At 41.7% G+C, this 15,500-nt stretch overlaps 1 protein-coding gene and 1 non-coding gene across 8 annotated transcripts in view; one reads left to right on the forward strand and one right to left on the reverse strand.

The window, feature by feature from the left end:
* The window catches only part of Ambra1 (autophagy and beclin 1 regulator 1), a 188,631-nt gene that overhangs the window by 112,170 nt on the left and 60,961 nt on the right, over positions 1–15,500 (forward strand). The gene's annotated exons all lie outside the window — the stretch shown is intronic.
* LOC127188694 (small nucleolar RNA SNORA48) lies at positions 6,612–6,752 on the reverse strand. The gene has a single exon (XR_007830553.1). It is a non-coding gene; the product is annotated as a small nucleolar RNA SNORA48 (small nucleolar RNA).

Below are 15,500 nucleotides of genomic sequence, written 5' to 3' on the forward strand. Positions count from 1 at the left end.
CATGGTAGGCAAGCTAGTCCCAGCCCCATTTCTACTTTTCATCTTTGAGATTCAGGGTCTTACAAAGCTTTCCAGGCCCATCATGAATTTGTGATCCTCTTATGTCAGCCATCCTCGTAGATGAGATTAGACCTGATTTGCTTTCCTTAGTTTGAATGGCACAGTTCCTTATTCCACCTTCTACCGACCCCGAGACTTTGAAATGAAAAATTATAAAGTAATATAAAAGAAAAATTATAAAGTAAAAGTCCCAAAATTGTTGTATCAAGAGCTAAGTAGTATTCGCTTTGACTTTCTGGTAGTTTAAAATTCTAAGATAGTCACCAATGTGTATATGTAACTAAAATCAAGCTAGTAGTGTCTTTGGGAACCTGCTGCTAAAAGTTTTCTGGAATTTGAGGTTAATCTTTCTAATTTTGACAAATTCAGTTATCCTGGGGCTTCTGTTAGATTTCCCTTTTTTTTTTCCTTCCTTCATTGAACAATGTGTCATAGGAAGAGAGTTTGTGTATAGAGACTCCATCAGAGAGCTAGCTAATACAGTAGGATTGAGAGCTGTTTAACTTCTCAAAGGCATACAGGTCTGTCCCTCTCTTCAAAGAAAGACCTGGACATTAAACTATGAATATTTCACTTGAGCTTTGATATGTTTGTGTGTAGGATGGGGCGGGGCACTACATGTGTTCTTGTGCACATATGGAGGCTAGAGATCAATAAAGGCTTTTCACTTTTTTTTCTTTTAATGTCCCCAATGGAATACTCATCCCTTCAGAGAAATACAACTTATTACCTTTCTAGTTTGTTTTGTTTTGTTTTTGTTTTTTTTCCTGCCTATCTTTTTGCTTTGTTCCCTTCCTTTCTCCTCTCTTCTTTATTTTCCAAGCTCCACCCCCTCACACACAAGCTCTTATTCTCTAACCCATTCTGCCCTTGAACTCATAACAGTCTTCTCACCTGAGCTCTTAAATGCTGGAATTATATGTATAAACCATCACTCCTGCTCCGTATGTCTCCTAACCACACCTGAAATTCTAGACCAGACTTAAATATGCTCCAGCCTTGTTTTCCTAAGATGAGGTCATTGTCTTCCTGGCTGTCATAGAGGCTGTCATTCTGAGATGACACAGGAGGCTGTAGTCTTTAGTGTGCACCCTTGGCACTCCTGTCAGTTGCTTATTTTCTCCTGATGCTGCATTAAAAAGTATTAACTATTTAATACAAGTTAACCTCATAGTTGAGGAGGCTTTTCTTTCTGGAGGGCAAGGTGACATCTTGTATAACCTAGTACAATGTTATTCCATCACATTAAAAAAAAAAGTTGGAGCAGGGTGGCTGGGGAGACGGCTCAGCAGTTAAGAGCACTGGCTACTCTTCCAGAGGATCTGGGTTCAATTCCCAGCAACCACATGGTAGCTCACAACTGTCTGTAAGTCCAGTTCTCAGAGATCTAATAGTGAGTGTACACAATAATGGATTTCCAGGGCTGTGGTTGAAGCTTAGTGATAGACTACTTGCCGTGCTTGAATGAAGTCTTAAGTGCAATCTTTAGTACTGACAAAAAGGGGGATTTAGCATTACATTTTCCACAGATCCTGCCACCAGATTTACTCTTTGCAATTTTACTAGAACTTACTGCAGTGTGATGGTTTGAATAAGAATAGCCCTCACAGGCTATCGAGTTCTTAGTCATCACTAAGGGAGTGGCGCTATTTGAGAAGGACTTTGAGATGTGGCCTAGTTCTAGTAGGCGTAGCCTTGTTGGAGGAAGAACTGTGTCACTGTGGCCTATTCCAGGCCAAGTCTCTGTCTGTTGACTGTGGATCAAGATATAGCTCTCAGCTACTGCTACAGTGCCATGAATTCTGCATACTCCCGCATGCTACCCGCTATGATTATAATTGACTAAACTTTTGAAACTGTAAGCAAGCCCCCAATAAAATGTTTTCTTTTGGGCTGGAGAGATGGCTCAGAGGTTAAGGGCACTGACTGCTCCCCCAGAGGTCCTGGGTTCAATTCCCAGCAACCACAAGGTGGCTCACAACCATCTATAATGTGATCTGATGCCCTCTTCTGGCCTGCAGGTGTACATGTATACACCTGTATACATAATAATAAATAAATAAATATTTTTTTAAAAAATGTTTTCTTTTATAAGAGTTGCCTTGGCCATGGTATCTCTTCACAGCAATGGAACATTGATTAAGACATATCAGGTTGACTTTGAGGTGGAAGGAGTCACAGTATATCCTAGAGTAGAATGCGAAATTGGAAGGTGTAAGTGATAAGAAGCTGCACAGAGCAAGTTTGTGTTTCCTGAGCATAGGAGAAGTTTGCCTGTGAGTGGTTGAACAGGGAAAAACAGTTCTTCTCAGTAATACACTACTAGATGGCACCACATAGGAACTGTGAGGCCTTGTCTGACTATAATGATGGTTGTGGTTTTATTATTGCTGACTTTATTGTTGTTTTATGTCTTTTCCTAACTTTTGATAAATTGCCCAGAAACGTAGTATTCAATTATATGTCATGAACACAAAAAAGATTTAGAGCTACTGCTCTTGTGTTTAGTAAATGAGCTCGAAATTGACATCCAGTTTGTTCTCCTTCAGTGATTTGCTGATTTATTTGAGTGAGTCATTTAATATCTCTCTACTTAACAGGTGAGAGTATATTTTTACTTCCACGTTCCTTCTAGACATTAAGAACAGCTGCTAAAGCTCTCTGCCTTCCTTTGAAAGCTGTTGATCAGGGGTGGAGAGATGGCTCAATAGTTAAGAACAGTGGCTGCTCTTCCAAAGGACCCAGGTTCAATTCCCAGCACCCACATGGCTGCTCACAACTATCTGTAATTCCTGTTCCAGGTGATCTGACACTCTCACATCAATGTACATAAAATTAAATAATTTTTTTTTTAAAGAAAAAAGCTATTGATCTGAAACCAGAGGGAATCAAAGTAGCTACCTACATACTATAACCCAGGTTATTTGTGGTGCCTGACCTACCTGAGACAAGCAAGCTGGGGTGCCAAGTTTCAGTGACAGGGACTTCTTGACATTAAGAGACAGTTTCAGATGAGTTTAATAAAAGAGTTGTTGAGGAGCATCTGAACAGTGCTAGACACCTTTCAGGCATGAAGTAACTGAATATAGAGCCAAAAGTATTGACACAAGTTTTGCGCCAACCTAGGCTACAGAGTCAGGTTGTATAACTAGGTGTGGTAGCAGCTGTGATCTCTGCATACCTGGGAAGTGGAGATGGACAGATCAGGGGCTCAAGGTCAACCTGGGCTATATAATACCTGATTTCAAAAAACTAAAAATAAAAGGATTTGAAAGTAAATTGACTATAAGGAATAGAAATTAAGAATCCGTGGGCCATGGAGCTATTAAGGTTCTATTTAATTTTACTAATATTATAATGTTACCTTTTAAGGTTATGTATTTGTGGTATTTTGTTTTGTGGGGAGGGGGACAACACCAAAGCTAAGCCAGCTATAGGGAAGTCACGTTTCTAAACATCAAAAACTAAACATTGTCCACTGTGTAAATAATTCTTTAACTCAATAAAACCTTAAAGGATTTCTGTTTCCTGTTATACAGCTGATAAATTTAGGTCTTTTAGCATCAGGTTTTAGGTTTTTTTGTTTTTGTTTTCCTTGCTTTCTGAGACAGGGTCCCACTTTGTATTCCAGGCTAACCTGTAACTCTTGAACTTCCTTCCTTAGCCACCAGAGTGCTAGGATTCAACACTGTGGCCCCTGTATTGTTTTCTAATAATTGTTGGGTTGGGTGATATTGAAGATTAAGCTTAGGGCCTCTCACATACTTGGCAAATACTTCACCACTGAGCTATATTCCCACTGTTTTAAGAGTTTGTTTGTTTTTTTTTTTTTTTAAACTGTTCTCAGGCTTGCCTATAAGCCAATCTTATTATGGAAGCACTTTCTCAATTGTGATTTCCTCTTATCAGTTAACTCTAGCTTTTGTCAAGTTGACAAAAACAATAATAACAACAAACCCACAACCCTTTTAAAAGTTTTTTTTTAGTTCAAGACAAGAACTCACCAAGTTGCCTAGGCTGGTCTAAACATACTCTGTGAGCGGGTGGAGAGAGGGAGAGAGAGAGAGAGAGAGAGAGAGAGAGAGAGAGAGAGAGTGTGTGTGTGTGTGTGTGTGTGTGTATGTGTGTGTGTGTGTCTGTCTGTCTGTCTGTCTGTCTGTCTGTCTGTCTGTACAGGTACAAATGGAAGCCAGAGGTTGATATCAGGTGTGTTCTTCGACTGTTTTCCACCCCCTTTTTTGGTTGAATTAATCCATTTATTAGGAAAGGGTGATTCTTCCCCAAAACCTCAATACTGTACAGCCATGTTAATATCATAGGCAAGAACTTAAAAGGTATATGAACAACTCTAGAGAAGCCAGATTACCAAAAGTGTTAGGTTTAAAAAACAAAAACAAAAAACTTTCTATTGATTTAAGCATCCCAGTCTTGCTTATCTTGCTTATCTCCCCATCCCTTTCTATCTGCCTTTTGCTCTTGCAACTTCTCTCTCAAAACAAAATGCACAAACAACAATAACAACAACAAAAGTATAGAAAACATCTCATTGTGGAAAGCTGTAGGATGTCACAATGTGTTCCACAGTATATACCTCTGTCCACACATCTTCAGTTAAAAAGGTTCATTGCAGTGAGTCACTGGTCTGGTTCAAGATCTCTGCCTTCTATGACACTATCAATATTGGATCCTCTTCAGAACTCTTCCCAGTTATCCTGTTGTTGCTCTGTGTCTTAGTGATCCTGCAGCTTTGGATCAGCAGGACTGGTCCTTTCATGCATCCCAATCATTCTTAGATGATACAGATTTTGGGGTGAGCTAAATCAGAACCTTGGATCTGGGCCTGGGTGGTAGCTGGTCAGCCCACCAGCTCTCCCTTATCTGCACCACTAGAGCAAACTCTCTAACACTGTCCTGGCTAGGCTATCCACTGCCTCCACGGGCAGAAGACAGGATCAGCTCTCCTTTTCTCACGACCTCGGTGCTGTCTTGCCCACATCTACATCTCCAGAGCCAGCTCCATTGTGCTGCCCAGTCAAGGTTCAGGGGACCACTCTCCTAAGGCTATAGCCTGTGAGAGACTGGACCAGCTCTCCTACTCTCAGTTCTGGCTCGCCTGTGCTTTTGTCATCAAGGCCAGTTCTACTATATTGCCAAGGCAAGGGGTAGGGCTAGCACTCCCACTCTCATGACCTCAGAGTTAGTTCTCCTGGCTACTGAGGAGGGGGGAGAGCATCACTTCCACATCCATGCCATCTCATGCCAGCTATCCTGAGCTCCCATGTTATGGGCTGGCTCACTTGTGTCTCCTTCACCAATGCCAGTTCTACTGTGCTGGTCAGGTGAGGGACAGGGCCAGCTTACCCACTCTCACGACCTCATGGCCAGTTTTTCTGAATGCCAAAAGTGGTGACGGACAAGAAGGGGAGGGCATTACCTCCACACCTACGCCACCTCATGGCATAGAAGTTGTAGGGCCAGTTCTCCAGCACTCTCACTTTCAGGACTGGCTTACCAGTGCTCCCTAACAAGGGTTAACCCTACTTGTGCTGCCCAGGTGGGGGTTTAGGGCCTGTTCTCTTGAGTGCTGCAGCCAGTGAAGAGCAGGGACAGCTCACTCACTCTCATGACCCCAGGTTAGCTTTCCTTAGGTGGTAAGGGGCAGAGGGTATCTCCTACACAATCACTGTTCTGCTGTCCAGGCTCTTCTGAGTGCTGCAGCTGGTGAGGGGGCAGGGCTAACTCTCCTGAGCTCTTGACCCTGTGGGCAACTTTCCTGACTGCCAGTGTTGGCAAGGGGCAGGAAGAGCATCACATCTGTGCCTGTGTCACCCCATGGAGTAGCAGGGCCAGCTCTCCAACACTTATGCCCTTGGGGATGGCTCACACACATCCAGACCTAGATCGTACTCCCCAGCCACCAGGACCTGCTCCACTGTGCTGGCTAAGTGAGGCACAGGGCCTACTCTCTGATTGCTGCCACCAGTGAGAATAGACGCCAGCTCTCCAAAGTGCCACGTCCAGTGAGGGGTGGGGACCAGTTATACACAGCCCCTCGATATCCACATAGTCCCTTGTGAGTGCACTAAAAAGGGACATCCCCATGTTCTCTAGTGGTAGTATGAGCCATAGACATCCATACCAACCCCTGCTGCTGCATAGCCACAGACTCAGTGAGGCCCTTAGTGGCAGCTTGGGCTGAGACCTCACCATGGCCCCAGGTGGCAGGGCTGGCGGCTTATAACAGGCTGCTTCTCTCTAACCTCAAGTCTCCAGTTCCATCTCTCTTTATAATGCTCAAGCTGCTCCACTTGTCTTTCTCTCCCATCTGACCACCACATATTCACACATTGTAGTGGCTCCCACTGCAGGCAGGCCTACTCTGTTGGCCCTGAGAAACATCCTTCATCCGTGCTGCATGGCATGGCAGTAACCAAGTATCTATGGATTGCCTGTGCCATGTGCTAGAGAACAAGTCTGTGGGTGGTGTGGCAGTCTGCAGATCTCTGTCTTCATCTTCCACTGAGCTGCCTGAATTTGATTTGACTTGACTTTTATGAGTCCTAGGCATAAAACAGCTTTGGCCACCAAGCTAGGCATCAAGCTAGGATGAACAAAGGGCTGCCATCTGCTCTGCCCAACTGATATAAGAACAACACCACCAAGATATCTCTTTGCCCACTGCCAGGGGGGCAAAACTGTTAGTTTAAAACCAATTAGAAATATTACTTTGGTGGGAATGGGAGGTTGCTTTTATGAAATCAAGGTTACTGGTGCCATTTGGAAAAAAGAAATGGAATCCAGCCCATCTCCCCAACAGCCTCCACCTTATATTTTGAGACAGAATTTCCCATTGATTCTGGAGTTTATTGATTCGGGGTGGTTGGCACTAAGCAGCCACTGTCTGTCTCTCTACCTATATCAGCCCTGGGATTACAGACAACCCTGTCTTTTTTTAAATGTGGGAGTTGGGAATCTGAGCTCAGGTCTCATAGCTGTATGGCAGGTTCTTTACCACTTAAGCCATCCCCCCAGACTCCTGGGTTTTTTTTTGTTTGTTTGTAAGGAACTATTGTTTCTTACTAAACTAAAGTAATATCTGACTCTGTCAAGAGCAACTTTGTGTTGCTGTTGTTGCTGTTTGTTTGCAATGTTGGAAATCAAACATGGGACCTTGTGCATGTTAGACCAGAGTTCTCTCACTGAGCTACTTCCCAGCCTGATGTCCACTTTCTTTACTATGCCATCCCTTTATTTCCAAGCCCTGATGCTTTTTCTTCCTCGCTATGTTTTTTCTTTCTTACAAGCTCTTTGTGCCCAGTTACTCCCTTCTAAACAGCTGTGGCTCTGGTTATCTGTCTCTTCAGTAGAACACTCATGTTTCCTTTCTTGTGTGTAATGTTTTTGATGGAAGGCTTATCTTCCTAACTTGGTTTTCATCTCCAACAAGCAAGGAACACATCTTATTACCATTTTATAGACATCTTCCACAGATCTGTGTTTGATGAATATCTGTTTAATATTCCATTCTCACTCAGCTGTCCAAAAAAAAGATGCTTTGTTTTGTGATCACTAATTCTTTATTCTGGGCACGTTTTAAGACTTTGTCCTTTGGTTTAGATTCCAAATCTCTATCTTTGTCAGCCATACTAAGGTTGAAGGCCAAAGCTTCATCTCTTTGCTGATAATACTTCAGAGGTTGGCTCAGTGTATCAGTTGTTTTTATAGAACATAACATGTACAATTTCTATCTTGCAAAGTGGATATTTGAATAAAATTGTAAGTATGCATTTCAGAAATATTTATTATTTCAGAAAAACACTACTACATCATTAATACTATAGAGAACAATGGGTGTTCTTCCTTTATCTCGCTTTGCTTCATAGTCCTCTGCTGTAAAGAACCAGGAGAATGAGGAGTCAGCAAACATCCCACCCCCATGTACTCCATAGTCTCCATTGTTTTCCCCGTGCACTCTCTGAACAACCACTTGGCTTTGTAGAGAGGGGTCATTGTGATCTATCTTTGACCCAGGAGCCCAGGGTGACATAATTTAGACCTTGGGCGTTGAGGACAAGTGCTAGAGGGAATGTGGAGATGTATGTGAATGGCCATAGTTTTAATTTTATTCAGGTAAAGACAGCAAGTAAGGAAATTCTTCCCACTAAAAAGATAAGTTTGTTACAGTTGCCAAGAGAGGGATTCCCAAGGGAAGAAAGAAGGGTGCCACATAGCACATAACACAGAGACACCTGGGAAAATACCAGGAGGCCAAAACAAGGCAAGGGGAGAGCACAGGTTATCAACGGGAGGAGTGAGTAAGATAGGTAGGTAGGCTGAGTAAAATTTAGGATTAGCTTAATTTCAGTAATGTTGGACTCTGAACTGTGTATAAGAGGGGCTGTTAATTGTCCTTACTTTGCTCTAGGGTGAGGGCTTTCTACTCGTTGGTTTGTGTATTAAAGGCATGTTTCTTGACAGTTCTTTGTTTATAAGGCCTGAAGATGCCACTGCCTCATAAAATACAGAAAAATTTAAAAACACAATTAGCGCACTACCATCACAAGATACGGGTGTACAGTGTATTTGCTTCTGCAGTGATTTATTTAGACCTTCTGAAGCTCGTTTATAGACCACAGCTCAAAACCTAACTCAGAGCCTGGCAACTTCATGTCTTTGGATTTTGAATTTTAATTAAGTTTATCTGTTAAAAGTGAAGAGAGTGTAGCAACTGCTTAACTTCATGGTAAAGCATTTCTATCCATTTCCTTGTGGCTTTGTAGAGGAGCTTGTTTGTGAGTGTTTTGTGCCAAGAGGCTAAGCCTGCATTCCTAATTGCTGCATCCAGTCTGTGCTCACAGGGCCTCCTGATGACATTTTAAATACATGGAAAATTTTGAATGCATGAAAATGTCTAGTACTGATTCTCTGCTGCGATTTTGCTCTGGCACCTGCTCTTCTCTTCTTGGAGTTGATCCCATTGCCTCATTCTGTACATTGTTTCTAAACCTTTCATTAGCTATTGTTGGAAATTTTGCTTTTTAACCTCAGCATCCCTGCTTATCAGAAACAGAACTATCTCTGACTAGTAGGCATTTCCTAGAATAAAAGGCTCCCTATCTTTCCCTTTCTGACTTTTCAGAGCATGAAATGGCAGTGCTAATCCTGTTGGCCTTGAGGCAAAAGCCACTGCTGAGGCTAACAAAAGAGAAGGCCTGCTCTCAGCGTGGATTCTCCACAGGCCATAAGAGGAAACTTTCACATTTTACCAACTTGCAGCGGGTAAACCTGCCCACCCCAGCTTTGTTTTGGCTGCAGTTATGGAAGAAGTTAATTCTTGGAATGTTTCCCCTGTATGAAACCATCAGTTTTTCCCCCTTTTCTCTTCCTTCTCTCCCAACCTCCTGCTGTCTTCTTTCCAATAAAGTTTTACTTTTTGGAAGGTAGTCTAGGCTGCCCTTGAATTCAATCCTGCCTCATCCTTTTCAGTGGTGGAAGTACAAGGGCACATACCATCATACTTAGCTTCTCTTCCTTCCCCTTTCCTTCTTTCCTTTTTCCTTTTTCTTTCTTTCCTTTTCTTTTTATCTTTTTTCAGTGTAAAGAATCAATAAAAATAATCCATTCTGTATTGAAAATATGGAATAAGGCTTCCAAGAAAAGATTGTGTCAGGGGAGTGAGACTAGAAAAGATTTCATAGAAAAGAGGGCTTAAGGGCCCTTAAACAGGAGCTAAGAAACAAGGAATTTTATTAGGCATTTACTAGGAGGTAGAAGGTAGAATATCTATGGTAGCATTTGTGTGAACAAAATATAAATGTAAATATAAATGCTTAAACCATATTTACTAAATGTGAGTGACAGGAAGGCACGTTACAGAGAGATTGTTGAGGACTCTGAATAGCAGATAAGGAGTCTGCCTCATCTTAGGCAACATAGAGCCATTTGAGGGTTTTTTTTTTTTTTGTTTTGTTTTGTTTTTTGAGTAGATAACTTGGTACTGTCAAAATTCTCCTTTTAAAAATAACCAATATTAGCCAGGCATGGTGCTGCATGCCTTTAATCCCAGCACTTGGGAGGCAGAGTCAGGCGGATCGCTGTGTGTTCGAGGCCAGCCTGGTCTACAAAGCGAGTCCAGGACAGCCAAGGCTAACACAGAGAAACCGTGTTTCGAAAAACAAAAAGCAAAAAGACAAAACAAAACAAAACCAAAAATAACCAATCTTGGATTGGAGAGATGGCTCAACAATTAAGAGCACTTGTTGCTCTTTCAGAGAGCCCAGGTTCAGTTCCCTACACCTACAGTGTAGTTAACAACCAGGGAGTCAGAAACCCTTTTTTGACTTCTGTGGATACCAGGCCTTGTAAGTGGTCCAAGTACATATACACAGGCAAAACATTCATACACATAAAGTTAAGTAAATAAGTCTTACAAAAACAATAAAATAAATCAATCTTGCAGTTGGGTACAGAGGCACATACCCCAGCACATAAGAGGCAGAGGCAGGAGGATTATTCAAAGTGCCTGACTTGATCTATTTAGCAAACTTCCAGGCTATTCAGGGCTACATAGTGAAGACTTTAAATCACATAGTATAATAAATATAAATAATCCATTTGATGTTGAAAGATAGAGTGACGAGAGTACAGAGAAATAGGTAGTTTTTATAGAGGAGGGGCCCATAATTTAGAACTATAAATTATAAGATTCCTTCATAGTGTCCCATTTATTCTAAGAGAATTTATATATCTCTAGCTTTTTTGTGGTGACTGATAACAAGATGTGTCCTTGAAAAGGCAGATGCTGTCCCACCATGATCTACAGGGATTCCTGACTTGGTAGTGGGTCATGTTTTCTGAGTGGCGCTTATAGCAGCCCTGATAGAATAAAAGGCACCAAAAACACATCTTCTTGCCTTCTTTTGTAAATGTCTCTTTTGAAAGCTAGAAATTTGCCATCAGCCTTTGTTCAACCTGACATTTAAAATAAGCCTTTCTTGTCTTCAAGGTAAGATGTCAAGATAGTATCTGACCTGGTATGTTTATTGCTTGTTTGGTCTGGTCAGTCAGACAGTTTCTAGTTTAAACCCTGAAGCCTATGGCCACAGACTCCCTGCTTTTGTGACATACAAAGCTTCCATGACAGTCTGCCATTCACAGTGTACCAAGGCAGTAGCTCAAGCTTCACGTGGCATAACTTGATACTTCAAGACTAAAGATGTGTTTCAGTGGGTGTAATCTTTTTGTGAGGAATTCCAAGTAAACAGAATGTAGCCTTTCTGCCTGCTTAGGAATTGAGTGAGACTCCATATCCCAAAATACTTTACTCTAGCTGATTACTACCACCCTCACAGCTTACTGGGCAAGGCCAAAAGTTTTGGGAGACAAAAAGGTAAGATCTTGTCTTTGTTCCCAGTTACTTATTGCTTCTTTCCTTTGTGAGAAATTCTAAAAATGTAAGAAATTTGCTCAAGGGCCAGAGTTCAAATCTCTGTCTGCCAAACAACAAACAAAAAACAAGTACCTATGTAAGCGTATAACAAGCATTCAAGCACCCACTTGTTAGCAATTTGTCCTACTTGTCTCAACAAGTTGAGATTCTTTTTTTTTTTTTTTTTTTTTTAACCTCAATATAGGGTGCCCCCCTTCTGGGCTCTAGCTAGGTAGCCTAGGATGGCCAGGAATTGATCATCTGCTCCCTCAGCCTCCCAAGTACTAAGGTTATAGGTTTGTACCACCATGCATTTCTCTATTCAACAAAATAAGTAAGTAAGTAAACAAACAAACAAACAAACAAATGCATTTCAGATAAACTTGAAGTTCACTGGGCTCCCTTAATTAGATTTCTCACTTCACAAAAAGGCAATTCCTATCATTTATTTGAATGGTAGTGATCCTGTATTATAATTTAAAATATTAATAAGGTAGTATTTTCTGTTTGGGGTTGTTTTGTTTGTTTGGTTGGTTTTGGTTATTTTTTTAACTACAAAAGACAACCCAAATAAATTAATTTAATATACAGTACATGGATTTAACTTTAAAAATAGAAACAAAACAAAAATACCACAGCTCAAGGAACAGACATCAAGGAAAGGACAAATTTGAGGAAATGCTATAAAGATAGCTTAAGGAGAAACCAAACAGCTAGGTGGGGAATTTTGGCTGGAAACATGCTTTGAGTAAATAAGGGGAGCTGCTGCTGCTGCTGCCTCCCGCCATCACTGCCTCTTCCTCCTCCTCCTCCTCCTTCTCCCCATTTGTTTTTAGTGGGACACACAGTCATAGCGTACATGTGAAGGTCAGGACCAAATGTATCCCAGGGATTCAACTCAGGATCATCAGATTTGGCCACAAAATCTCACTGAACTATCTCACTGCTCCCTTCCCGACCTTTTTTAGCAAGGTTCTTTTTTTTTTTTTTTTCCTAAATCTTATTTTATTTTACTTTATTTATTTGTTTTGTTTTGTTTCTCGAGACAGGTTTCTCTGTGCAGCCTTGGCTGTCCTGGACTCACTATATAGACCAGGCTGGCCTCAAACTCACAGCGACCCGCCTGCCTTTGCCTATCAAGTGCTGGGATTAAAGGCATGCCCCACCACACCCAGAGCAAGATTTTTAAAAGCTGTTTGATAGCTTGTGTTCAAACAGCTGTCAATATGGGGTTCTTCTTCAGGATGGAGAACAGGAAGGTCATACAGGTGGATCACTTGTTCTTGAAGATGCCCAGGCAGATTTTGCTTGACATGTCCACATTGCAGTGGGAAGTAGCAGAGTATGAGAAACTTCCCTGTGGATGTGTTATGAGGATGGCTATTGGAGATCAGGGCTTATAGAAATAAATTTTTTTTTTTAAAATGTGTGGACATTTTTCCTGCATGTATGTATTTGTTCCACATGTTTGCCTGGTGGGCCAGGAAGCCAGAAAGTATGTCAGATCTCTTAGAACTGGAGTTACAGATGGCTGTGAACCACTACATTCGTACTAGAAAGCAAACCTGGGTTCTCTGAAAGAGCCAACAGTACTCTTAATCACTGAGCCATCTTTCCAGCTTCAGTTTTTGTTTTTACTTTAAGACATAGTCTTACTATGTAGCTGTCCCTGGCTTGCAACTTGATATGTAGAACAGTCTGGTCTCCAACTTATAGAGATCCACGTTCTTCTGCCTCCCAAGTGCTGGAATCAAAGCTATATGTCACCCCATCTGGCAATATTGATCTTATACAGCTGTTCCATTGATGGTCTTTACTATTTGAAAAGATTATCTGACTCAGGGAAAGCAAAAATGTCTTTGTCACCAGACGTGATAAAGGCCAACAGTTCTTGTTGTATAGCCTCTTGTCCCTGGCCACCACTGCTGCACTCAGTTCTTTTGTAGGCAGTACTTGCTCATATTTTTGGAAGGTCATCCTGGCAGCACTGGCAAGGAGATAGAAATCTGAACGACACATTACAGCTGCTGTTTTCTTTTAAGATATGTTTATGTAAAACTGAGTGTGATGGCACATACCTGTAATGCCTGTCATCCTAGCACTTGGCAGATGGTGGCAGGAGGATCAGTTCAAGGTCATCCTCAACTATGCAGAGAGTTTAAGGTCACCCTAGGCTACCTGAGCCCTTTTATTTCTTAGACACATGAAGGGCATCTCAGGGCACCATTCTGATTCTCCTTAGGGAAGGAGCCTGAGGTTTGTGAGTTTCTTTTTGATCCTAGGACCAAAACATTTTTCTCTGGTCCTTCAACTCATTAGTTCCGTGGAAGATGCTTTAGTCTTCCGAGGCTACAAGTACACCACCACACCCAGCTATGTGACATTCAGAATTAGAGGGGAAATTGACCCCTTCCTTTCAAGGAGCTCTCCATTTCAAGAAGAAACAGTCATACATGACAACTGAAAGCTGATGACTAACTGCACACAAAGAATCACTCGATCTCAGACTATATGACTGGTGATAGTTGGGAGGCCCAACAGATGACAAGTGCTTCTTGTAAAAGTAACCAGTAGGATTCAGGACAGGAAAGAGATGGGATGTTTTGGTTTTTTGTCTTTTATTCTTTTGTCTTGGTTTGCTTTGGGTTTGGTCTTGAGTCTTAGCTTTTTGAGTTTTGGGGTATGTATACGTGTGAGGAAGCAGAAATCAGCCTCAAGTTTTATTCTTCAAGAGATGATGATGATGATGATGATATCGATGCCAATGCCAGGGCCTTTCACTGAGAATAGAGTTCCCCATTTCATCTGGACTGGTGGGCAGAAATGGCTTGCTAAGCTTTCCCATTGTGTGCCTGGTATTGATGACAACTGAACAGTGGGTTGTAATTAGAAACTATTTCGTATCAAGTGCTGTTCTCTGAAGATCCACAACATATGTGTAGTTCTGGAGTTTCTCAAGTGTGAGCAGCCTGTGGTGAAACTGACCCACTCACCGTGTTCTCTTCCACTTACAATCCAGATTTTCTGATGGATCCCTGCTCTTTAGAACAAAAGTCTGGCATCTTTTTTTTTTTTTTTCCCCTGCTCTGTGATCTGAAGGAAAATACTGGCTGATGCAGTAGGCAGTCTTCTTGGATGTTTATAAAGCTTCTGGTCACTAATATTTCTGTCAGGCCTACTCAGCAGAATTAATAAGCTGCTTTTGCAGAATTTGACGCTATCTTTGTTTTTGAGTTGTTTGTTTTGTTTCTTTTTTTTTTTTTTAAATATTTTATTTAATGTTAGTTTATGTGCATATGTTGGTGTAGGAGTGTCAGATCTTGGAGTTACAGACAGTTGTGAGCTGCCATGTGGGTGCTGGGAATTGAACCAGGGTCCTTTGGAAGAGCAGGCAGTGCTCTTAACCACTGAGCCATTCCTCCAGCCCCATGTTTGTTTTGTTTCTTGAGGGATTTGTTGTTTGTTTATTTTTTTAAGAAGGCATTTCAAAGCCCACTCACAGAATTTACTATGACCATGAGATTGGCCTTAAACTCCTTTCTGCTCATTCTGCCTCCACTTCTATAGTGCTGGGATCCCAAGCATGCATGTCTGGCCCCCAGCCATCTTATTAGCACATGCTACCTCTATTGCTTTAGGAGCTGCCAGCCTTTTGGTTTTACTTTTTCTTTTCTTTCTTTCTTTCTTTCTTTTTTTTTTTTAAAGCCACTTGTCTTAGTCACTGTTTTGTTGCTGTGAAGAGACAGCATGACCAAGGCAACTCTTATAAAAGAAAGCATTTAATTAAAGGCTTAGTCCATTATCAGCATAGTGGAACGAATGGTGCTGGAGCAGTAGCTGAGAGCTATATCCTGATCCATAGGCAGCAGGGAGAGAGAGAGAGAGAGATTGGGGGGGGGGGCGCACGCGCACACACACACACACACACACACACACACACACACACACACACACACGGCTTAGCTTGGACTTTTAAAATTGGAAAGCCCACACCAAGTGACACTCTTCCTCC

This window comes from Acomys russatus, chromosome 4 (assembly GCF_903995435.1).
Source record: "Acomys russatus chromosome 4, mAcoRus1.1, whole genome shotgun sequence".
NCBI lineage: Eukaryota > Metazoa > Chordata > Mammalia > Rodentia > Muridae > Acomys > Acomys russatus.